Source organism: Charadrius vociferus, unplaced genomic scaffold (assembly GCF_000708025.1).
Source record: "Charadrius vociferus isolate BGI_N301 unplaced genomic scaffold, ASM70802v2 scaffold185, whole genome shotgun sequence".
In the NCBI taxonomy this organism is placed as follows: Eukaryota; Metazoa; Chordata; class Aves; order Charadriiformes; family Charadriidae; genus Charadrius; species Charadrius vociferus.
The window spans coordinates 4,928,874-4,953,457 of NW_009648955.1; positions in this window are offsets into that span (position 1 = coordinate 4,928,874).

Here is a 24,584-nt window from a genome sequence, read left to right on the forward strand (position 1 = left end):
TATCTCGGAGCTGGCCATTTTCTGGAAGGATGTTATACTGCCTAGCTACATCCAGCCTGTGCAACAAGCACTGCAACCATACCCCTCATACATTTTTATCCTGCAGGATATCAAAGCATTTTGCAGTTGATGCAAGTGCAGGACAGTGTCAGCTATCCTTCAGGTGCTGAGCTGGGATTTTGTCCGCACTGCCACACACCCATTTTCACATGAAAAGAAGTCATAAATAACAACTCTTTATGTGTCTCTGCCTGGAGATTCATGGGTGAATCCTCCCTAGATGTCTGTGTCATGGACAAGTCCTAGATACACAGGAGGATACTTCAGAAGCCCCCGAAGGGCCAGGGATCTACCCAAAGTCAGCGTATGGTGAGCAGTGTGCCTGTGAAGTAAGAAAAGAATCGCCAAAATGTTGGAATTAACATTCTGCTTGAACCATAAAGAAGCCAGGGCTGTATCTTTGTGTGCCATAACAATGCTAATGCCACTGGTGAGGCCAGGGGAGCCAGCAGCAGAGAGGGCTGCATGGAGTCACACGTTACTGCCAGAGTTGAGCTCAAGCTGGTTTGTATGGGCTGGTCACCCCAGGATGGACACACACTATTCTTTCCCTTTCTCGTGCAGAAAAGCAGGCTCCTCTGTCACCGTGCCTCTTCCTCAGCCCAGCAGAAACATCTGCACACAGCTGGTGGGCAGATAGGAAGGGCAACCAGGGACTTGCTGTGGTACATGTATTTTTCTTTTTGTTAGTAGAAGCATCTTCTCCAGTTCCTCCTTTATGACCTCGATTTCTTAGTACTGTTGCTTGCATGAATGATAACCTTGCAATACCACCAGTATTGAGGCATTGCTGTAAATAGGGGTATTTTTAACTCTGACCCCTTTTTCTGTCTTCAGTAGGGCAGTATATGTATTGTTCAAAACAGGAAGGAAAAAACAAGTCAGGAAACCTATTTCTCAGTGGCCCTGTGATGTCTGTTAAAAATGTGTGTGTTACTGAAGAGGAAATATCTTCTCATCTGCCATGTAAAAGAAATTAAGAGATAACATCCGCTGAGAAATATGACCCAGGTACTGAACAGGTCTTGTTCCATATCCTCAGATATTTACAGGATACCATATAGTGGCTGGGCTTTTTCCAGATGTTATATCTATACACACTATCTTTTTAAACATAGAGAAATATCTTTCCACAGAAGACTACTATGCGTCTCCTTCTTTAATGTTAAAAAAGATATATTTTGACTGCTGGAGTCCTTCAGGTGGAGGGAGACATCAGGAGGTGGGAAGGCACCCCAGGACATGTCGTGATGGTCTCCTCGCAGGTGGTAGGCAGTTGTTAGGTGTCCCCAAAGTTACCTCTTCTCCAGGCTTAACAAGCCCAGGTCTCTTAGCACCTCCTCGTGGGCCAAGTGCCCTCCACAATCTTGCTGGCCCTCTGCTGAATTTGTTCCTATTTACTGGTGCCTTTACTGTGTGTCAGGGAGCGCAAAACTGGAAGCAGTATCCTATGTGGTCTGATATGTAAAGGGGGATAATCCCTAGCCTCGGTCAACTGCCACCCCCGTAGCAGGGGGTCACGCACCCTCATGACCTGCACCACATGGAAATATATCTCGATATATACAAGCACCAGGCAGTTTGATAATGATGTCCCAGTGATTTGTTTGTTCCGGTTGGGTCTTCAATCGGTTCCCATTTCTCGAGACCTCTGTGTACTTCAGGGGAATGCACAAATGTTTTCTTCTTCCAGCGTCACATTGGTATTTTAAAGGCTGACATCACTGTCTGCTCTTCTTCTACTACAAAGGAAAACTGCGTATAAAATTTCCCTCCTTTTCTCTTTGGTACTTAAATAGCCTCTGGTATCACAGTACTAGAGTAGGTTACAATATTTAATATAATTTACCTTTTGTAGTGGTCCTATGAGACAGGAAACTAGTTTCATTTTGAATTTATGAATATGTAAATGAGGTACAGAGAAACTAATTGACTTGCCCACAGAAAGGTTGTCACAGAATAGAAGCTTGAACCCATACCTGCTCCGTTAACACACTCTATGATCTGTCTAGTTATTCTTTCCTGCTTCTGTTTTGGTGTCCTGTTGCATTCGGGGAAGAGCTGACCTGTGTTACCACAGTCTGTTGAGATGTGCTGCAAGCTGCAATCTGATCCCACACACCTATAGAAGTGGGAAAGGGCTTGGGCTAATCCATCAGCTCATCAAAACTGAGAGCCCCAGGGGATGCTGAACTTTGGCATCTCCTTTTTTTTTTTCTTACACTGCCTCAAAATGAGCTGATTTCTTATGATATAACGTGACAATACGAAGCATTGAAGAAAGTTAATTCTTCAAATGCTGAACAAGGAATACCAGTGGAAGAAACATGATCTTCCTTATACCTATTCTGCTTTTCTGTTTGGTTTTGGCATCGAACCTTCTCTGTCCCTCTTCGGCTTGTTTCCATGCACAAATCATACACAGATCTCTCCAGCCTCCACTCTCCATTTCATCGAAAAAATAGAGTATGAAAGGTCTGCAGAAGCCCTGGAGGGAAGTGACACAATCCCAGATGTTGTAGGATCTATGTCCCAGCTGCAGTGAACCTGCATGTGGCAGCTGCTTTTGCACAGCCATCAACAATAGCAGCTGGAGGGGCTCTGCCGTTAATGGTTCATACCCCAGGAAGGAACCAGTGTGAGGAAAAGCAGCAGGCGTTATGTACAAGAGATCACATTGTCATGCTTTACTTTTCCTTTTGTTATAAAACAAGCGAGAGAGCAGGGAGAAAGAAAGCAAAATTAGACAAGTTCCCTTGCATCCCCCCCTGCTCTAGAAGTACCACGAGATATTGGCCCCCCCCCAGTCATGATTTTCCCTTTCTGATTGAATCTGTAGGAGATCAAGCTATTTGTTATTGTTTGATCTATTCTAAATACCCTTCTTAAAGTGGTGAAAAAGAAAGGTGGCCTATAAGCAAAATAAAAATGAAAAAAGAATCATGAGCTCTGGAGCCTGTCCAGTGAATGTGTATTCCTAGTGGGTTTTTTTCTCATCACCTGAGTAAAAGACACACATTAGGAGAAATAAAACAAAATAGAGGTTTATATTCTCACTAAAGAAGAAGCAGTTTCTATGTTCATTGTTGCTGTGTTTTGATATATGTTTAGTTGTATTATGTCCTAGGATCATCTAATTTCCATATAAAGTGTAGCTACTTTCAGTTTTACTATATAGTGTTCAGGGGAGATTTTGATTTGTGTGCCCTAGGGTACATCTGAGAAATGCATAATTTTCTTTAAGTCCCTTCTTGTCATGCACCATCAGTAAATTCCTGTACAGATTACAACATGGATGTTTAGTCAGAGGTCTGCACTCCCACGGGGGAGAGTGGGAGGGAATAATAAATGTGTGGACCAAAGTGGAAAAAAAAAGGTAAAAGAAAAGAGACGAAGAGAGAGAAAAATTCCATTACGAAAGGTTACTGAATCAAAAAGAATTTATCAAAAGTAGACTGGTGAGAGTGGTTCTTGAATTTTTATGAATTTGTGGGGCAGACAAGTCAGTCTGTTTTGGACTGTAATTTCAGGTAATAGCAGAATTGGGACCACTGGGGCATACTGGTGCACTCTGTCACTGTTTCTAATCTCCATTGCTCTGGAACACCAGTTACGCATCAATTCAATTAATCACCAGTGATAACAAAAGTTGTTTTTTTCCCACTTTAGAAATGTTGCTTTTTTTTTTTTTTTTTTTGTCCCAAACTTTATCAGACACGGTTTCTTTTTTCCCTTGCGAAGAAAATCTTACGAAGTTCATTTATACACAGAGCATAAATCCTACCTCCTACTGTTTTGCCCTGTAACCTAACATGAAATATGGCTTATAGCTCCGCTAATTCTCAACATTTAGTGCGGGCTGATGAAAGTAGTTCATCACTCACAGGGATACACCACGCTCGGAGCAGCACATACGGACCAGGCAGCACATGTGTGTCAGAGCAGGGAAGGTACACGCAGCAGCATCGTGGCATGACACATGCAGTCTCAGATATACCATGGCACCCAGGTGTATTAATACTGCTCGTTATGGATACATAGCATTAAAAAATGAGTACTTCCCATTGTACAGCAAAAACCTCTCTCTTTCTTGTCACTCTCCCCTCTCCACAGATTTATCTCCTTCTGTTAATGACTCCCTTTTTTCAATTTGTGTCTCTCCCTGGCAGATAATACTTTGTCTCCTTGTTCTCCTGGCTTGGTGTGCCTCTTTCCTTGTTTGCTGCTCATTATTTGCACTCCGGCAGGATGTAGATACAAGAACTTGCCCATAATCAGTTCAATAATTCCACTTCAAATCCAGCCGTTCTGCTGCCACATATAATCCTGACAACTCATTATCCACCAGCCCGGGTAGGTCTGGCTCTTGCATATTAGCTGTGCTGCAACCTCAGCCTCCTTCCCTTGCCTTCTACACTTCAATTCACTATTAAACTCCCCTTGTTGAGTTTTACTCTCGGTTGCATCGGTGCAATGGGAAGGAGAGGAACGCAGCAGCGCAGCAGAGATGCCAGACTCTTCCTCACTCCCCAAATGCCACTTTTCCTGGTTGGAACACACGGAAGTGTATTTTCAGCTTATGACATATAAATGATTAGAGCTGACATTTACAACATAACCCATCTGAAGCCTTGATGATAACATTTCCCAACCTGCAAGGCAGGCAGGTGCATTCATCCCCATGTAACGGAAGGATAAACTGAGGCGCAGGGTGAGGACACAGACTTGCCAAAGGAGGTCAGCCCTGGGCCTTAGACCATCATTTGGAGCTCCAAGACAAGGTGGCGGTGAAGTGAGCCACACCTTGGTTGGGACCCAGGTCCATCACCACGCCGCAGTCCCCGAGCCAGGTGGTGGGTCTAGCGGGGCTGGCAGTGTGGTGTTTGACCATGTCCAGGGGCTGCCCTGGAGCACTGGCTAGGAGCAGAGCAGAGCAGAGCGATGGCTCCAGGGACCCCCAGGCACTCCCTGGGTGGGGGAAGTTTCCTTGCTGCAGCATGCAGGAGGATCTCATCTTGATAAATGAGACTGGGGACGACCTCCATGGCAGACAGGAGTCTATCACCACAACCCTTGGCAAGAGATGGGAAAGTCAGACGTTTAAGAAGCCAGGCAAGGACATAGCCACAGCCTTCACAGCGAGGCAGGAGAACAGACATACAGTTATTGTGTCAGTGTGAAAAGAAAAGGTTGAATATGAAGTTTACTAGGCAGCAAACAGGTCTGTCCTGTACCTTCCTCTCTCCTTCAGTCAAGAAAGAACAAGTCCATTTCTAATCATGAAGGTCCTATATATAACTAAACACAATGTTTCTTCTTGTGCAGTAGAGGACAAGCAATATTTCACAGCCTGATTGCTCTCAGATGGTTTGTTTAAGACTCAAGCGTGCGCTTGAAGCTGTGCATTCACGTATAGCTCAGAAGATGAATCAGGGTTTTGGCTCTAGTTCCTTTTTGGAGACAGCAGGTCTAGTGATGACCAAAGCGGTGGCTCTTACATCAGCTCCTCCAAGCGAGAAACGTCTCTGACTCAGTGTTTGTGCCAGGCCATATAGCACCACCTGGCTCAGGCGTTCAGGTACTGTCACGGCACAAGGAACGTAAAGAGGCGGTGTACTCTGAAGTATCTTTGAACACTCAGTAGAGTAATCAGGGAACTCAGCTACCACCACCCTGAGATGGCTTTGAAGGTCACAACCAGGTCTTGTGCACTCCAGCGCTGTAAACCTTCAGTGCACAGTGCCCTTTTGTAGCACCCATCTACCTGTCCCATCCACAACAGGCATTCACTATTCCTGCCCCATATTAAAGGATGTGCTGTTTTACCAGACCCATTCCTCTCCATCCCCAAAAGTGCAGTAGAAAGTAAGCAGAGGCAGCGCTTAGACCACCATTTGCAGTGCATCGCTGGTTAAGTGACCCCTACAACAGTGCCCAGCACGACACGAAACCCAAACACTTGTGGACATATCAGCTCTGTGCAGTCCCCGGGCAAGGTTAGGGCAAGAACCAGAGGTGCTCCAGCCCCTCCTTCAGCACAGGCAGCCCCTGCTGTGCAGAGCACAGCGCAGGCGGGCGGCAGCTTGCATCTGCAAAGGTGGGAAACAGCTACCTTGCCAGTAAAGTTCGAACCTCTAGTGGGGCACAAGTCCCATCATGAACTGAACATACATAATTACCATGGTCCTTTCTAAAAGGGCCCTGCGGTAATGAGTCCATTTAAGCAGAAGCTGAAGTTACCCGACTCCAGACATGTCACTACATCAACGTTTACCACTCTGCACGTATGTCTTTGTGGTTTCCGGAGCTCTTTCAGCACTGACAGTCCATACCATGTAGGGTTCAGCTCATACTCTGCAGAACCTGCAAGTGCCTCCTCTAGAGGGTGTCCCAGGCAGATGGGCCCCAGGGGAAAAAGAGAGATGATATTTGCTCTGCAGCCGTTGTTTTTAAGGGCTAGAACTGACAATTGCCTTTGAAAGTAGAGTAATGCACTGATGAGTGTGGCTGTTGACGCAGGCAAGCCAAGGCAGCAATGTCTCTTCTTGGCTGTGTCTCTGCTGGGGACAGTACTGCCTGTTTAGGGATAACACAGTTCACTTTGGGAGGGTAAAGGCAGTTGGCTCCAGGTCCCTGAGGGCAGGAAGGGGCTGTTCACACCATTTTTATAGCCTGAAGATTTCTTTATTGGGTGCTTTTTGCTGAATTTGGTGCAAATGCTTAGGTCAGAGAAGACCTGCTGTCATGTAGATCCATTCATGTGCTCCCTCCTGGTATGGCGCCACCAGGTTGAAGAAACGTTCTCAGTTCTTTTTTGATGATTCTGTTCCTAGCTGACTCTCCTAAGATGGGAGGGTCCCGAGGGCACAACAAAACTGGTAGCTTGAACAACTGGACAAGGGGGTGTGTGCACTCAAAATGCTCCCAGAGAACAGTAATGTGTCTCCATGCTTTGCTGCTTCTTTTCTGTCTTAACCTTTTCACACCTTGAGGCTTTTATTCTTTTCTCCAACTGCTTTTCAAAGCACATATGCCAAGCTGACTGCAGTTTTCTCCATGTCTTCCCTCAAATTCATAAGCCCTGTTTTTCTGGGTCTCTCTTGTGGTTGCTCTTGCATGACCCTTACAGAAAGTTTATGTGACAAGAAAGGAAACGGCTTTACACAGTAAAAGAGCAGGGCTACTCACAGCAAAGGGCAGTAATTCAGAAGGCCTTGCATAGCCGGTGGCTGGCTTCACATGAAAACCAAAGCAGGGTGTTAAGCAAAGGAGAGAGCAGCAGCGACAGCTGCCTGCAGAGACTGCCGCAGGGCTGACCGCGGAGCAGGACTGCGGCTGTGGTTGCGCGTCAGGCAGGCTGCGAGCATCTCGCTGTGAACGACCATCACTGTTCCCTGGCCCAGCCTCTCCTTCTCTCTTGTGGGAGTGATGCTTTATCCCACCCTCCACTTATTCTGGGGGAGGGACCCTGGCTGTGTCCACAAGCCAGAGTGTCCCCACCATTCTGTGGTTAGGGACCTGCTGGCACTGTATGCAAACCCAAGGCTGACCAGACCTACCTCTCACAGCCAGAAGCTCTTCCAACATTTTTTTCTCTTGTCAAGCCAGGGAAGTACGCTTTTATGGAAGGATCGGGGTAATGTTGATGGACTGTCTTTCCCATCCCTTTCCATATGCAACCTGCATCTTGGTGATGTGCCTGTTTGTCTCCTTCCTACCACTGTGAAAGTGGATTTCACTCACCCATACACCAGATTGCATTATGCACTTCATGTCTCCCACCTCTTAGCATTGCTTACCCACCTCTGCCTTCCCCACATCCCCCCCTACCTAAGGGCTGGGCTCCCCTGGCATCTCTCAGAGGCTTAGTATTTCTTAGTACATTTAAGAGAAATCTGCAGGAAGGAATGGGAGAAATGTGAGTAGAAAGATGACCCAATGCTTGGGGACAGTAATTAATAATCTAGGAGCTATTGCAATGACCCAGATGAATTAGAGGAGCTGTCAGGAAGCAATGAAATGTAACAAGTATAAGCACAGTACAGTTAGGAGAGTTAAAAATGGAAATACAAAGCAGGGTATCCACGACCGGACGGGAGCAGTGCAGGGAAAGAACCTGGGGTGATCACTCATGAAGAAATAAGGATGAGTAGTTAATGAAAAGCTATAATTAAGAAAAGGCAAATACAGTCTTGGGATGTACGGGAGGGAAAATAATAAGAAAAATATTACCCAGAATGTTTTGTCACAGCAGCAACCATGGGCTAAGATGCAGCTACCAGCAGTGTTGGGTTTGTGCCTCTGGAAGGTGAGATCAGGAATCCACAGCTGAGAAGCCATACTGGAGAGCTCCCTTCTGTCCCTGGGCCAGAAAAGCTTCTGTTTGTTAACTTCCACACAGACTGCAAGGTCAGTCGATTTTCAGGCTGTTTCAGGGGCTGAAAGAGCAGGGAGAGATTAAATCTTCTTTTCTGGATCAGACAGGATTTTTCACATCTTTATATTTCGTGTCCGTTTTTTTAATCTCTTGCTAGTACACAGAAGGGTGAGTCCTAAAGCTATATCAAACATGTGCAGGGACAAAAAGTTTATCTCCTGCTCACAGTGTGCTCTTGTACACACTGTAGAAATTATGCATGATGGTGGGCAATGCAAAAGGAATGTGACATTGCTGAAATGCAGGTGGGAATCAGCTGAGCTGCAGCTGGTCAGCATCCAGTGCCTGGCTAAAACCACATGGTGACTTCTCTGATTTTCATGAAGTTGCTGCATCCGAGATCTCCCATACTGTATGACCAGCAGGTTGAGGAGGTACAGGAGGAGAGCTGGCAGCAGGCAGGTTGTCAAGCTTCTCAAGGTAGTGGATGGCAGGAGGAACTGCAAGACTCTAAAGTGGGATGTCCAAAGCCCATAGCGGGCTCATTGCAGTTGCTTGGCTGTCTCAGCTCTTTTGGAAATCCTCTCCACCCATAAGAATAGTTACCCACTTGGGTTACTCAAGCCACCGCTCTGGGGACAGTGGGTGACTGGCCCATAATGTGCATAAAAAGGTGACACAAAGAGAAGACAGCTGCTAAACAACAACAAAAAAAGTGGGTTTTATCATGAAATACAAATGACTTGAACTGAAGTAAGAGCAATATGTGTAAAGGAGAATGGGTAGCTGGCAACAGAGGCGCTGGCTGGGTCCCAAACATGAATAGACAATGTAGTCTAAGAATTCAACAGAAATGGAAATGCCAGAAAGCGCAATGGATGGAGCAGGAGTCCACTGTTGTTCTTAATAATGTCAATGGAAAACTCTTGTTGCCATCAAGCCCAGAGGGAAGGTGTACACTTCCCAGACATAACCACGTTCAGCTATGCATCCCACTTTTTTCCATTGTGGTGAAAGGATGAACCCTCTCAGCCCTGTTCCCAGGGGACACTACCATGGTCTGACTGTGGCTTGACCACCCATCCACGACTTGCACCAAAACTGGGGCTGCACTGAGTCACAGTGATAGAGAGGAAGGGCAAAGATGCCTCCAGCCACACTGCATGGAGGCTGATTTTGCTCGGTCTCTTCCTTCCCCCTGTGTTTGCCACATCAGGGATCATCGTCTGAGGACACTGACGGATGGTGTGTTGGGAGAAGAGCTGAAATGAGGAGAAACATAGTCGGTGCTCAGGAGAATATGAAAATGATGAGGGAGACAAAGTGACTATCTGCCTACCCACCCAACTGCCTTAATCCTACAGACGCAAGAAGCTACTTTAAAAGTCAATATCCCCTCTGTTTCCTCACCCATCTGTCTTTGCAGTGAGATCTCGCCTGAGTTGTTTAAAGCGCCGAAGGGAAGTGAAGGGAATAGGGGTTGCCTTACCTCAGGAAAAACATCCATGGTGATCACTGTCTGGCTTAGCCTTTGATGTAATGAAACTTGAGTATCTAAGTACCACCACAGTAAAACTGGACATGTTGGGCCCCATGTCCATTTTAATGGCTTGGTATTTCACTTTGCCTGCAGCTGTGGAGAGCCCACTACAACAAAATCTTACTGCTAATGGACAGAAGGTCAGTCCTGCCCTTCCTGTCACAGGTGGGCTACAGCAGCTGACAATGCCACCATAGCAGTGGCTTTTTGCCCTTTGGGTGTAGTGAGTCCCTACCCCCTCTGATACGCAGGAGGGAAAACTCAAACAAATGTTTTCCATCTGCAAAGCAAAGGTGATTCCTTATTAATACAGCCCTGTTAAGAGTGCATTGCACTTTGGAAACATTAACTGATTGACAGGTCCCTGACCTAAGGAGATTTCATTCCATGTTTAAGCATCACAGGACAGGTGAGCATGGCAAACAAAAGAAGGGTTGGATGGAAGAGGTGGAAGGGCTACAAAAATAATATTACGTGCTAGTGTGTTTACGCACAAATATTACACGTGCTGCAACATCGCCAACACCAAGAACTCTGTAAGGTTCAGGAAAGGATTTGGTATTTTACTGTTATGAGTAAGTTTGAGTGGTTTCCAGTGAGCCTGGCTGACCCTAAAACCTCAATGAAACCACTGGAGAGAGCAACAGCTTTCTGTGAGGGCTAAAAGAGTTGGTGATTAAATGCCCCTTTACTCAGTGGTAGCTGACCAAAGAGATGCCCCAAATTATGGGCTAATGTGATGGTCAGGGCACACAGTGTGGAGGTCTTGATGCAAATGTTTGATGGCATACTCTGGGGCTGTGAGTCAGAGGTAGGAAGATGATAAGATGCTAGAGTTCGGAAACGGCAAGTGGACGAAACTGTAGCATGGCTTCAGGAGAAGGTGATGAGAGAGACACCTCTTTGGGAAGCATTCTGGTTGAAAAAAAGAGGTTTCAAATTTGGAGTAAGGAAAACGCTTCCTGTGTTCATGGCACCTAAATAAAAAGGGTTGCGTCAGAGAAATATCTGATCACATGCTGATAAAAGGCAAGGTGAGGCAGATAATCTGCAGCAAACAGAAGTACAGAAACTGCAGGAATTAATCAAGGGGATATCCAGCTAGCGAGGTAATAAAGTTTGTGTGAAGTTATCACCACACTGCCGCCTCACCTAAGGCTCTTAATCATGCTTTAGCCCCAAATTCCCTATTATTTGTGTACAAAATCCTTCAAAATGTGACTTGAGCTCTTAGGTTCTCCACAGCTGAGGATACAGCTTAAAGCTGTTGGGCTGCCTCAACCAACTGATTTTGAAGTGGGGAAACATCTCAGTCCATGTCTCAGACTTTGTGCAATGATCAGTGGGGAAAAGTGGTTAACGTTGACTATGATTCATCTTGGCTCTCTTAAACTCCTACCTCAGAAGGCATGAATCACCCTCTGGAAGGGCTTGTTCCTTTCTCCTCCTCAAACAGACATACTTGGGTGCTCAGCTCTAGTATACAACTAATCTTTGCCCACGTGCAGGCCTCTTGGTCGAGCGAGACAAATCCCACTGGAGCTTGGCTGGCAGCAGCCAGGAGGCCTTCGTGAGTCTGCTGGAGAGGATGTAACACACAGGGGTGCTCTCTCCTTCTCATGGGCAGCTTTCACCCCATCCTGTACATTTTCTGCTCTCTGCCTAGCTAGTCTTCTGAGACACACATGGGCATGTATTGTTTTCATAAGCACAAACCACTTTTATTTGAAAACCAATTTACCTTTTATTTATGGGAATCTGGAAGGAATTGAGCTAGATAAATGTGGTCTTAATTGCCCTTGCAGGCAGTACAAATGTTTATTCTTTGCTTGTTTTGTTTCATTTTGGTGGTGGTTGTTTTTTTTTCCCATATAGCTATATTAAGGAGAAATATTAAGCCTACACAATGTATGCAAACACATTTTGCTGTTTGAGCAAGAAGAATCAGAATTGGGTGACATACTGTAATTCATCAAAGGCCTGACACCGCATTATGAAAGGATACTTTTCAGTATTTTGAAAAACATTTTTCCCAACGAACATTCAAGTGCATTGTTTGATCAAGCAATAGCAACACTTTAATCTACCTTGTGTACTTTCTTCAAAATAAGAGGTCAGAGAATAATGGTTCTCTCTGTTTTTAAAAGGAATCCTTTTCAAAATGCTTTTAGCGGCAAAGATCTGGTGCCAAGATTTTTCTTACTTGGAGAATTTAGCATTTTGCTGGAATAGAAACCATCTCCTTGAAGTCCAAGATGACAGATAATGGGACTTATTCTTTTGGTGTCACAGATATGCATCCCACACAAATGCACTCTTCCCCTGTCCTTCAGCAGAATCAGACAATCTTGTTCCTGAATCAAGGTCTGCTGAAGTTACTCTGACCCTCTCTGCTGATATCAGTCAGCTCTGGATTAGGCCTCCAGAGGATAAAGGGAGAAGTGTCTGATCCTAACTATTTATTTGCATTCTTAACCCCCATTGACTCAATGTGAAGCGAAGGAGACTTGGCACATGGTGCCAGGAACTCAGCACCCTATAAATAGTGACTGAAACAAGCTGGGAGATGGGTAAGACACAGCTGTAAAGCAGCCCAAGCAGTGTGGAGATCACCAAATTCTCATCAGCCTCACTCACAGCTCAAGGACAACACATGTGTGTGAGGAGACCTGGATCAAACTGGTACAGGATTCTCCTATTCCTCACCTACACATCCAGCTCCTGAACATGATTCCCATAAAATATTAGTAATCTCAAGCACTGATTTAGGAGCACCTCAAAATCTTGGATGCTTCTATCAATAGTGAGCAACCATGATCCTACATTTTTTTAAATCAAAATTTAAATTAACCCTGGGCTTCATTTCTCCAGATTTAGGCACTGAAAAGAAAAGTGCCTGTTCCAACCTAGTTCACCTGGGCTGCTTCTGTTGCTGCCAGGCAGCAATAGGTACCTCCGGAGGCCCATCTATCCTACCCATCTTCCATACCTCCCTCCCAGGAATGTAAAGTACTAGTTAGGGCTTTTAGATAGGCAACACTGGGTAATAAATGCCTTCTCCAATGACACAGGTATTGCATTGTGCTTGATCAGGGTTTCATTTACTGTAGGCTGTTAGCCTCAAAACTGCATAGCATAATTCTTTTCTCTCTTGGACAGTCCTTCGAAAAAGATTAGGTGCCTGGCAAGTTTTCATATTCATTTAAAAATCTAGAATGCAGCCAGATAGCAAAACAGTCAATCATGACTGCTTTTATCAGGACCTCATCTGTTTCAGGATGTCAGTGGAAGTCCTGCTTAACCAAGCAGGGCAGAAGTTGCTCTACACAATTCCCCCCTCCCTCTGGCTATTATGTTTCTTTTTCAAAAGTTCCTGTATTTCATCTATAGTTTTAGGAACAACATTCACTGGAAGTTAGAAAAGTGAAAGCTAAAATTAGAAAGTCAGATTCAAGAACAAGTTAATAAGGATAATTAGGCAATCGTGTAGATAGGCCACCATTTTTCTGAATCAAAAGCTCTGGATATGAATGACCATGTTAGATAAGATAACGGTGGGAATGATATAATAAGGAATTCTGTAAAGGAAAAGGGTCAAAGTGGAGAGCCGAGATGATCTTTTTCTACCTGTGATTTTTAACTATGCCTAATGACACAGGATTTTTAAAGGAGTTGAGGGGAAAAGGATCTTTCAAGTTTGCCCATTTGGCAGACATTAATTCAGCTGAGCTAAGCAACCTGGCAATGGAACTGAGAAATGCTATTATCCCAGGTGCTACCTATTCTTTCTTTTTTATTTTTAATGAACACAAGAAGGACTCAAAATTTTTCCCATAGAAGTCCACAACTGGGGATTTGCCAGAAAATTCAGGGTCACCGATTCATTTAAACCAGAGCAAAATAGAGCTACCTTTGGTTTTAATAAGCGGTTAAGACCTGCATAGAGCGCAGCCCCAGCATGCCATGCTTGAGCTGCAGCGTGCAGCAACCACAGGCATGGCTGGGCACCTCGAGGGGCTGCAGCTGTGTGTTAAACATGTGTGAGACTGCAGGACAGTAGTACAGGCACGCTGGGACCATTGCACATGGGCCTTGCTTGGTTGATCCAAAAACTATTCTCTCCTGAAAAGATGTTCTTTAAAATGAAACCTGACCGTGATTTTCTTCTTTGTGTCTTTTAACAGAGATGAGCACCGTCCCTTTTTTTTTTTTTTTATGGAAGACCGTAATTCTAGATTCTATGCAGCATTTTAGGTAGATTTCCATCCCTTCCTTTCTATGAAATACGTTCCCATACTTCTGGAAGGACCAAGTGGAGATAATCTAAGGGAATACCATATATAATTTTATGAAGCCAAAAGTGATTAAAAAGCAAGTTCCAAGGCAGAAGCACTGATGCACTCAAATGTTTGTGAACTTCAAGCTAATTTGCTCCTTATTGATGCTGATGCTGCCCATTGCCACTCTGAGATGGCCTCGTGTGTCTCCCTGATGTTATTGATTGGAGAAGGTGCAGAGATGAGAACCGGGCTCAGCACTTCGCATTTTAAGGTCACTTTTATCAAGTGAGCTCATATCTACGATACCAAGCTATCCCACAGCATTTTACAGTAATAAACAAGCCCGCTTGAGTGGCTTTCAGGCACGGGGCAGTTCGCCTTTTACTATAGACTGGGAAGAGTTTAGTTGTGTATGATCTCTGCATGTCTCTGCTAGACCATTCCTGAGGGTCTGAGAAACCTGACCCTCCTCTGCAGCCTTGTGCTGCTGGGGGCTGCAGCCCCTTCCTGCTAGCTGGGCATCCCAAGGGTGTCGGGAAAAGGAGAGCACCCAGCCGCCATCCAGAGCTGATCTCAGAGCTCATAAAGCTTCCCTACGTGTGCAGAGTCTGGGTAATCATATGTAATCCATCGTAATCCATTACGCAGATAGCACAAAGCAGCAGGCAGTTGGTAAAGCTCAATAGCACCCAAGGAAAAATAGTTTATTTCTTTTTCAATTAGTTTATAAGAGCACTTGCATTTTTGAAACTTCATAAATGACAAAGTAATTTGCATTTAACTCAGTTATTATGTTGTGGGATTTGCCAGAGCTCTGCAATTCGGGTTACGAACTATATTTTCCAAACCATCCAGGACAGGCTGCATGTTAGTCACCAGTCTCTTTCACGGCTGCCTGGACCTGGCCGGAAAAGGAGGGGGACCTGCACAGCAGCCCAGGCTCACAGACTCCATCAGGCAGCTCCTTGGGACCAGCAGGGATTACAAACTCTGTCCAGTCAGTGTGGTGGATTGAAAACTGGCTGAACGATCAGGCCAGTTGTAGGCAAGTGACTAGCAGTGCAGCTCAGGGGTTGGTACTGGGGCCGGTACCACTTTACATGTTCATTAATGACCTAAACGATGGCAAAAAGCGCACCCTCAGCAAGTTCACAGACAATACAGAACTAGAAGGAGTGGCTGATGCACCCCAGGGCTATGATGACATTCAGAGGGAACTGCACATCCTGGAGAAATGGGCTGACAGGAATCTCATTAAGTTGAACAAGGGGCAAAGCAAAATCCTGCTCCTGGGGATGAACAACCCCAGGCACCAGTACACGCTGGGGGCTGATCAGCTGGAAAGGAGTTTTGCTGAGAAAGACCTGGATGTCCTGGTAAACACCAAGCTAAACATCAGGCAGCAATGGGCCCTTGTGGCAGAAAAAGCCATCAGTATCCTGGGCTGCATTAGAGACAACATTGCCAGCAGGTTGAGGGAGGTGATCCTTCCTCTCTGCTCATATCTCGTGAGATATCTGGAGTGCTAGGTCCAGATCTGGGCTCCCCAGTACACAAGAGACATGGACATACTGGATTGAGTCTGGGAAACATCTTTGTGTCCTTTTTCTGGAACATCTCACCAGCTGGGTAATCCAGCTTGTGCTAGAGGGAGGGGAACAACCTGGCTTGAACCTCAGTGCAGTTTTCCAGACAGCATGGACCCTTGAAAGTTGTTTGGCATAAAGAACACAATCCCCACATCCCAGATGGATGGTAAAGAAAAATGACTGTCACCCGAGGAACTCAATTTTTTAGAGCTGGAGGGTTTTTTCTGTTGGGGGAAATCAATCCCTCCACACTCAGCCCCCGCTGTTGCCTCAACTTGCCCAGGAGAACCTGGCTGGCATTGAGAGCCCTGTCTGCCTCTGCATCGCCCTGATGATGACCTGCTTCCAATGGTAGATGTCCCCAGGCTAGCAGGCATTCAGCTGGGCCTTCCCAGCAAACCAGCATCTTTAGGACATCCCAAAGCTGTGACAGCTATAACAAACATTCAGACAAAACCTCCTGGATGCCAAGAGAACAGAGGAATATCCATAAAGCGCTATAACAGTTTTGCCACATAATAGTCATTCTTTCCATGCGCCGTAACTACAGGTGTAGTGGGATGATGGGATCACCGTCAGTTCTGGGTAGTGCTGTGTAATTTGAACACATGAAGAGAGAAGCATTACCTTACTTTGACCTTAACAAAGAACTATGATGATCTCTGTATTTGCTGTATCATGATGACCTTGTGTCCGAGTTTCCACTTCCACTTAAAAAGATGGCCAGCTAGCTGCGCTTGTAGTTACCTACAAATTGCCAATCATCTTTAGCTTAAGAAGAAAAGTTTCACTGCTACAGTTGCTACTACCATGTCCTCTCTTACTTGAGGTTCTGCTATTTACTTGTATTTATTTAAGATTTCACTCTTCTTATCATGGGAATTACTCTAAAAATCTTAAGTGTATTTGGTATTCTCTGGTTTGGTAATATTAGATTATAGCTGTGGAACAATATATAACCTCTTGTTTATAAACCCAGAATCGCGCATCTAGGCAATGCATCATCCAAGAAATTTGTTGGGTTTTTTTCCAGTGATGAATCACTTTCTTCACACCACTGTACTCTAACCTCATAATGACATTCATTATCACAACATATTTAAAGCCTTTGCTTGTGAGTGTAGTAAGGAGCTCTTATAATAAGGATAAATGGGTTGGGAAATCTGGTAGTTAGGACTGAGCTAAGTTACAGCTACTCTTTAGGATAAGAGTTCTGCATTTGTCTGTCCATTGGAGGTAATACAGAGTTTGGATTAAAACTAGATGTTAACATCTGGGCTTCCCCACTCTATTCTGAAAGACTCTCATAGAATCATAGAATGACAGAATGGTTTGGGTTGGAAGGGACCTTTAAAGGTCATCTAGTCCAACCCCCCTGCAATGAGCAGGGACATCTTCAACTAGATCAGGCTGCTGAGAGCCCCATCCAACCTGACCTTGAATGTTTCCAGAGATGGTGCATCTACCACCTCTCTGGGCAACATGCTCCAGTGTTTCGCCACCCTCATCATAAAAAAAATTCTTCCTTATATCTAGTCTGAATCTACTCTTCTTTAGTTTAAAGCCACCACCCCTTGTCCTATTGCTCCACGCCCTGTTAAAAAGTCTATCTCCATCTTTCTTATAAGCCCCCATTAAGTACTGAAAGGCTGCAATAAGATCTCACCCTGCAGCCTGTTCTTCTCCAGGCTGAACAACCCCAATTCTCTCAGCCTGTCCTCATAGGAGAGGTGTTCCATCCCCCTGGTAATTTTTGTGACACTGTAGCCTGATACCCCCAGCAAAGATTTCTTCATCTCAAACCCATAGTTTGCTCTGTCCTGGGGTTTGAGATGTGCCCTACCCTGCTATAATGATCTCTGTATTTGCTATATCACAATAGCCTCATTCCAGAGGCTGACATGTCTTCCCTTCCGCAGATATCAACAATCTCATGATTTTTAACAATGTAGTAATGCAAGTAAAGCCAAATCAGGTTGCTGACAGGGAGAGGCCCAGTTAAGTAGGAGTCGGTTTTGCATTTGATGTAAGGAATAAGCTTATGGTGAAGATGATACATGGAGTAATTTGCTGTCTACCGAGAAAGGGCAAACAGCTTTATGTCAGCAGAGACATACAAGCCAACTTTGTTAGAGCTGGGAAACAGATCATGAAAGGTATCACTGCTTAGTAGTTCGGTATGTGTACAGAGTAAGTTCTGGGATCATTTTGCTTTAGGGAATTTTGGTAAGACAACCGCAATAGTATTATAGCAACACATAGACACTATAATGATGATAAGGTAACCATGGCAATGATGATAAGACAGAACTGATTCCAACATACACATGTGTGCCATACAGGAGTGATCCATGAACATATACAGTTTGAGAAAAGTCAAATACACATTCTCAGGTCTAAAAGCCATTCACGCAAAGGGTAGTTGCTTTCCCCATGAGAGTATAATCTACCCTCTTGTTCCTTTCTTTCTTGCTAGACTGGAGAAATTATGGACCTGGAGGGGATAATAGGCTGTTAATTTGGCTTATGAGGGTGTTATCTTTATTTTAGCAATAAAGTGAGTTAATGCTGTGTTTGGCTTCTGGACCAGCCATACAAATGTGACAGTAGTAATTTCCATGTGATTGAACAGGTGAAGCAAGTACAGGACAAAATGTCCGAGCGTTTCTACTTTTATCTGAGAGGAAACCTGAAGTTGGAGACAGACTTGTTTTGAAAATTATGGACAGCAGTTTGTGTCTGGAAAGCCTGTGTTATCACTAGAAGTTGGCCATGAAGCAGCAAGTCTGTCCACAGGGCTGATGGTAGAGCCATGTACTGTGCTGGCTGAGCTCAGGCACATGCACAGCCTCCTACTTGTGCAGCCACAGAAGCCCAGCCAGGCTTTGCTGAGTTCCAGTCTCTCTCAGTCGTACACACAGCATGCCATCATCCAGCTACCACAGTGATCCCATACAGGTAAAGAAGAGACGCAGGTAAAGAATAGGAGTCCATCAGTGAGGGTCTTTAGGGATGAAGAACAGCACCGAAACCCAGGATATGGTAGTAGCAATTGTAGCAGTGAAACTTTTCTTCTTAAGCTAAAGCACAGCACAGATGAACAGCAAGCACTAACCAATCATATAAACCTCATGTAGAGAAAACTCCCGTTGATTTTAGTAGGGATTGCCCTATGTTGGACTTACGGTATTCAGCCCACTGCAGTGCATTTCATAAGCTTTTGGTTGCAAAAATGGTCCACAGGTCCAACAGGCTTGGATTAGCATTAGTAAAGACATTGAAGTTTCCACTCCTCCATGTCTCAGGCTTGCAGCTTCATGGCAGTATCAACGGCTCTTTTCTTTTTTTTTTTTTTGTTGAAACAGAAAGGAAAAATACAACTTTGCAACACTACAAATCTGGTTTGCATAAGTCCTTGGGCCAAAGCCATCTCAGATGTAACTCTGTTGCCTTGAGTCGTATATATTTTCTTCCTGCATTTCAGTCCAGAGATGTAGTCACTGCAGGCAGTAAGATGATTTGGTGAGAATGATTGCACAGATTATCACAAACAGATCCTGATCTCTAATCTAATCAAAATCTCTGTCTAATACCCTACACATTAAGTCCAAGTTCAAAGCACTGTGCAGTAAATGATGTACTCGGCATCTCTTGGATCAGGCAGCAGAAGCAGGAGATGAATGCATAAACCAGGAAATGGATCATGGCCAATTAGCGGTGCAGAAACCGTGTCGGGTCATTTCCTAAATAACAAATGAGCCTGGGATGCTGGCATGTTTTTGTGCAGTGACCTGAGTCAGGCAAGTGTCGAAGACCTTATTCTCAAGCTGCGGGTGGCTGCACAGCCCAATCTGCGTGGGCTGGTTTTGGTGCTGCAAGACGGGCTTAGGAGGCCGTGCTAGTCTCCGCACACAGCACAGCCGGATGAGTGCAAGAACAAGAGAAACTTGAGATATAAGTCAAACTTGTCACTGCAAGACATTTACAAATCATCTGAACTATGGTCCCCATTACTCAGAGCCTGCCTCTGTCCAAAAGAGCTATCTATCCAGTAGGGTGGAGGGGTGGAAAGGCAAAGCTCAAATTTCAGCCAATTCCTTCCCCTGATCTTTTCCTTCAGTTATCAAGAGGAAAAAAAGGATTTGAGGAGCTGGGAACATCAAGCTGGTTAGAGGTCCATGATCCCAGCTGAGCTCAGAGTCCACGAGGCCAGGCAAAATTCAAACAAACGATACAAAATGTTCCCTGCTGAAACGGGGCTACAACATAAAGAAGAGAAAGGGCAGAAGGGGAAAGAGAGGCAGAGCAAGATGGTGGGATTTGCCTTGGTTTGCCCTTGACCACAGTGGTGGGCACTGACCTCCCGGGAGGACAATGGTGAGGCAACAGGATTCCTCCAGCTCATGGCTGTCCTGGTGGGCACCCACTGGTTGGTAAGGGTGGACACCCCAACGTAGAGAGAGAAGAATCTGTTCTGATGTAAAGAAATTCTAGTAACAATAATACTAGGGGTTTAATGTTTAAAGATGTCACTGTTAAACGAGAATGATCAAATTAGTCCATTGTAACTTTAAGTCAACGTGAAATAGAATAAAAGATGAAGGGACCAGAAGCTCTTTTCTGTGACACAAGAGGGCACACACAAGAGAGGCAAAAAGAGTAAAAGAGAAGAGAACAGGGAATAAAGACACTTGAAAAGCTTTTCCTCACAGCTTTTATTTAAAAGAGAACTATGTGTTTGTATGTGCTTAATCTGTCTCTCTTGTTTTCCAGGCAAAGAACAGGTGGGAACTCAAAAGAATTGACTACTTAAGTCCCATTATATTTGTTTTCTGTTTTGAAACCTTACTAGTTTTGTTATGTGCCACAACAGCATTTGAAAACTCTTTCAATGACCTTTTGCATCAGTTGTGCTTTAGATTTCTTTCCATCATCAAGGCCTTCAGCAAATAGTCTCCTCCATGGAAACACTTAGGGGCTGGGAATTAAAACCTTTGATTTCTAGAAGCCGATACATGAATTGATGACCTATAGGTGGAAATGAAGACAAAGGCAACCTTCTTGCAAAAAAAGGGGGTTTGAATTGCAGCCTGGAATTAGGCTGTACAACACGTATTCCTGACATCAGACCAGTTTTACTCATTCCTCTTTCTGTGCTTGTTACCGAGGCTATTACAGATAAACATGTTGACAGCTAATCTTAGGAAAAGAAACATCTCAGCTCTGCAGAAAACCACCCTCAGAATGGTGTGTGTGGCTGCATAATCTAGATTAATCCTAGGGCAGAAAACTGCATCTGCTTAGACAGACAGGCAGAAAAGTCTTCATTATTTTCTAGTTCTTCAAGTCTTCAGTAAGAAAACACACAGGACTAGCTGGAGTGGGTTGTGCTGAATTGTTGAGCATTTCTGGTGTTGAGATTGAAGCTGTGCAGAGAATAGAAATCCTGTTTAATGTAAATTTTCAAGGTCTAAATGTCAGTTTTCACTGCGGTTAGGCACGAAACCCTTCTGCTTCAAAATTTTCCAAGAAAACTTTTTGGAGAGTCATTTTAGGTTGCTCAAATTACATTTCAGCAGTGATACTTCATTTTGATTTTGTTTCTCAGAAATGTTATTACGATATAAAATAGAATACAAAATTAAACAATTCAAAGGAAGACAATGCTTTCAAAACAACAAAAAAACCCCACCCTGGGGTTTAATTACAAAAATGTCAAAACAGGATAGTCTGATATAAGAGCTACTTTTGCTGTTCAGACTGAAATTTGGCAAAATCACCATGCTTATATAATAGAAAATGGTACCACAAGCATTCTCCTTCCCAGCCCTCATAGACAGCTACTAAAAAGGGTACAAATTATTAAGTACTTATCAATATTGACATTTTCCTTGTACAACCAAGCTTATCAAATAAGCAATGTAACTGCCCCAATGACATACTTTAAAGGAAAACAGCACCTTTTTATAAATGGAATTTTAAATTGCCTAAAAAAAGGGTTTATTTTTACAGGCACGCCTTTTAAAAACTACACTAAAAGTTGCAAAAGACTGGGGAAGGATGAAAAACACCTGATTGTATCAAATAATCAAATGATTTGTTTAAAAACGATATGTATTCTATAGGAGGTTGTACTATTCTGTAATAGGGTCGTAACGCTATTTGAGCCTATGGTATGATAGGGGAGTGACACTGTGGCATTACACTACCAGCCTCTGACATGATAACTGTGCAGATGGGCTGAACAGAGGCTTTAGGAAGGAGAAAAAAAAAAAAAAAAAAAGAGAATTCAACAAACGTCTGCACTAAACCAAGAAGATGCCCTTTACTAAGCAGACTGAGATACTGTTGCTTATGACCCATGAACTCATAGCCACAAAGAAAGTCTGGAATCCATAGTAAAAGAACGTTTCTGATTTTGAGACAGTAATGAACTGGAGCTATACAAAGTCATTGAACTCCAGCATAATACAAACACTGGGGAAAACAAGAAATTCAGTAAGTCAAGAACAACGGGAGGGAATATTAGAAGTCAGGAGGCATCACCCTAGGAACGAGGACCAGGGCAGCCTGCCAAAGGAGCGGGTTGGCTGAAGGGCTGTGTTAACTCCCGGTCTGGATGAACAGAAACAGGAAGAAGTGCAATAGTGCAAAATGTGAGTTTATGCATTTCAAAAAAGAAATACAGCTGTAAGTTTAAGTTTGCTAATTGGAAATGACAGAGAAGAAAGAGCTGGTTGGACTTATTTAACTATAACTATGACATTACCACAGGTAGGATGGGCCAACTGACCTATTTCCCTTTGATACATGAAAGCATTAATATCACAGCACAAACTCTGTTACGGAGACTTCATCTGGACTTTTGTGTGCAGCTGTAATCATTCATGTTCCAGAAAGCAGCTTAAAATTATACCAGGCAAAGGAAGGGTTGTTAGGATGATCCAGGGAATGGAAACAACTATGCAAGTGAAGTCTGAGAGAAGTTATGCTTATGCTGCAGTGAACCATAAATTCAGGTACTTACAGTTATGAAAATATGGTGTTTTCCTTAAGAGATTATTCTGCAAGGAAGCGGCATAAATCAGCCCATGCAAAACCCCACACCTGGGACAGGTTGCTAAAAGCTATTCCAGCTGTTTTTACACTGCCCTTTATCAGCCAGCTCATGGAAGAGTTTGGCATGTGTAACCTCTGAAAGCAAGTGCTGCGATGAGATCTGATTGCCATCCATAAATAGGCTAAAGGAGGAAAAGGGGAAGCAATAGAGAGGAAAAAGAGCTAACGAAGCTCAAGGACCACATTGGCACCTGGACAAATGGTAAAAACTGGCCACAAGCAAATTCACACCGGATATCTGAAGAAGGTTTTTAACCATCCAAACAGGACAGCACAAGAACGGCCTTCTCATAACAAAAGCAGGAGCAGAAAACTTAATTGATTTTACAGTTTCATCAAACTGGAACTCAATTAATATTTTAAAGAGATTTCATGGCACAGCTGTTTGAAATAATAGAGATGTGGATTCAGTGATCCAGAAGATTGCTTCTAATCCTATCTTACTAAAAAACAGCTGTAAATATGCCCAGAAAACATGGAAGTCCACAAAAAAAATCCTCTGGAAAAAAACATAATTGGTAAAATAAAAAATAGGTCCAAAGGGCAACATCATATTCCCAGGAGAAAGGAGAATCTGAACTGGAAAGCAAGAGATGCATAAGGAAGGAAGAAAGCATCAGGCAACGCAACAGAGTCATCTAGTAAAAAAAAAAGGTTGTTGGTGTCAGAAACATGGCGACTTAGTGTCCTTTTTAATAATCTATAGGGAATGTGAGCTGCACACAAAGGGCTCTCACAGATGACCCTGGCTGGGAGGAACTGAAAGGTAAGTCAAGACATGGAAATAACACAAACTGACCTACTGAGACTGGGGGCGTTACTAGACAAAATAACAAGACGAGTTCTTGCTTGTAAGCATGAAAACATACCTGAGGCAAAATCCTCCAAAACACACACAGTCACTGGCAAACTACTAGCAGGAATCCTGAAAAACTTTGCAATGAGAGTGGGTGGCCAATTGAACCTAAGTGCATATTACAGTTTGGCTGCCGAAATGCTGATGCAATTTTAGGGTGCAGTTCCCTTGATACTTGAATCAAAGGCAATAGAGACCTATTTTCTACACAATTTTAATGCAAATGTATCTGGAATAATACACTCAGTTGGGGAGTTGCTGTGCATGGACAAATTGGAAAAAGGAGGTTGGAAAACAATAAAAATTACCAGGAATCTAGACTGGCTATCTTAAACAACCGATTTAAAATCCCTGTGTGTATGAACAGTAAAGGTCCTTTCAGCCCTGTTTTTCTATGACTCCACGCTAAGCAGGAGATATTAATGCCAAAGGGGAGGAAACGATTTAGACTGCCACATACACACAGAAGTGCCAAATGGGGTGAAATTAGCAACACGAAACCACAGGCTGACTAGCAGGAAAATCTTTCAAGATGTATCCAGCTGTAGAAAAGCTGCCGGGGGACCTGGTGGAAGCCTGGTCACTCCGGATTTTTACAACAGGGATGGACAAAACACTAGAAAATGTACCATAGGGAGCAATTCTCTGCTGGCAAAGAGCGGTGGAGCAGATGATCTAATAGGCTTCTTGCATCTCTAATCTCTACAGTTCTATGATTTCTCACTGTAGAGCACAATATTTCAAGACGAAAAAGAAATAAATT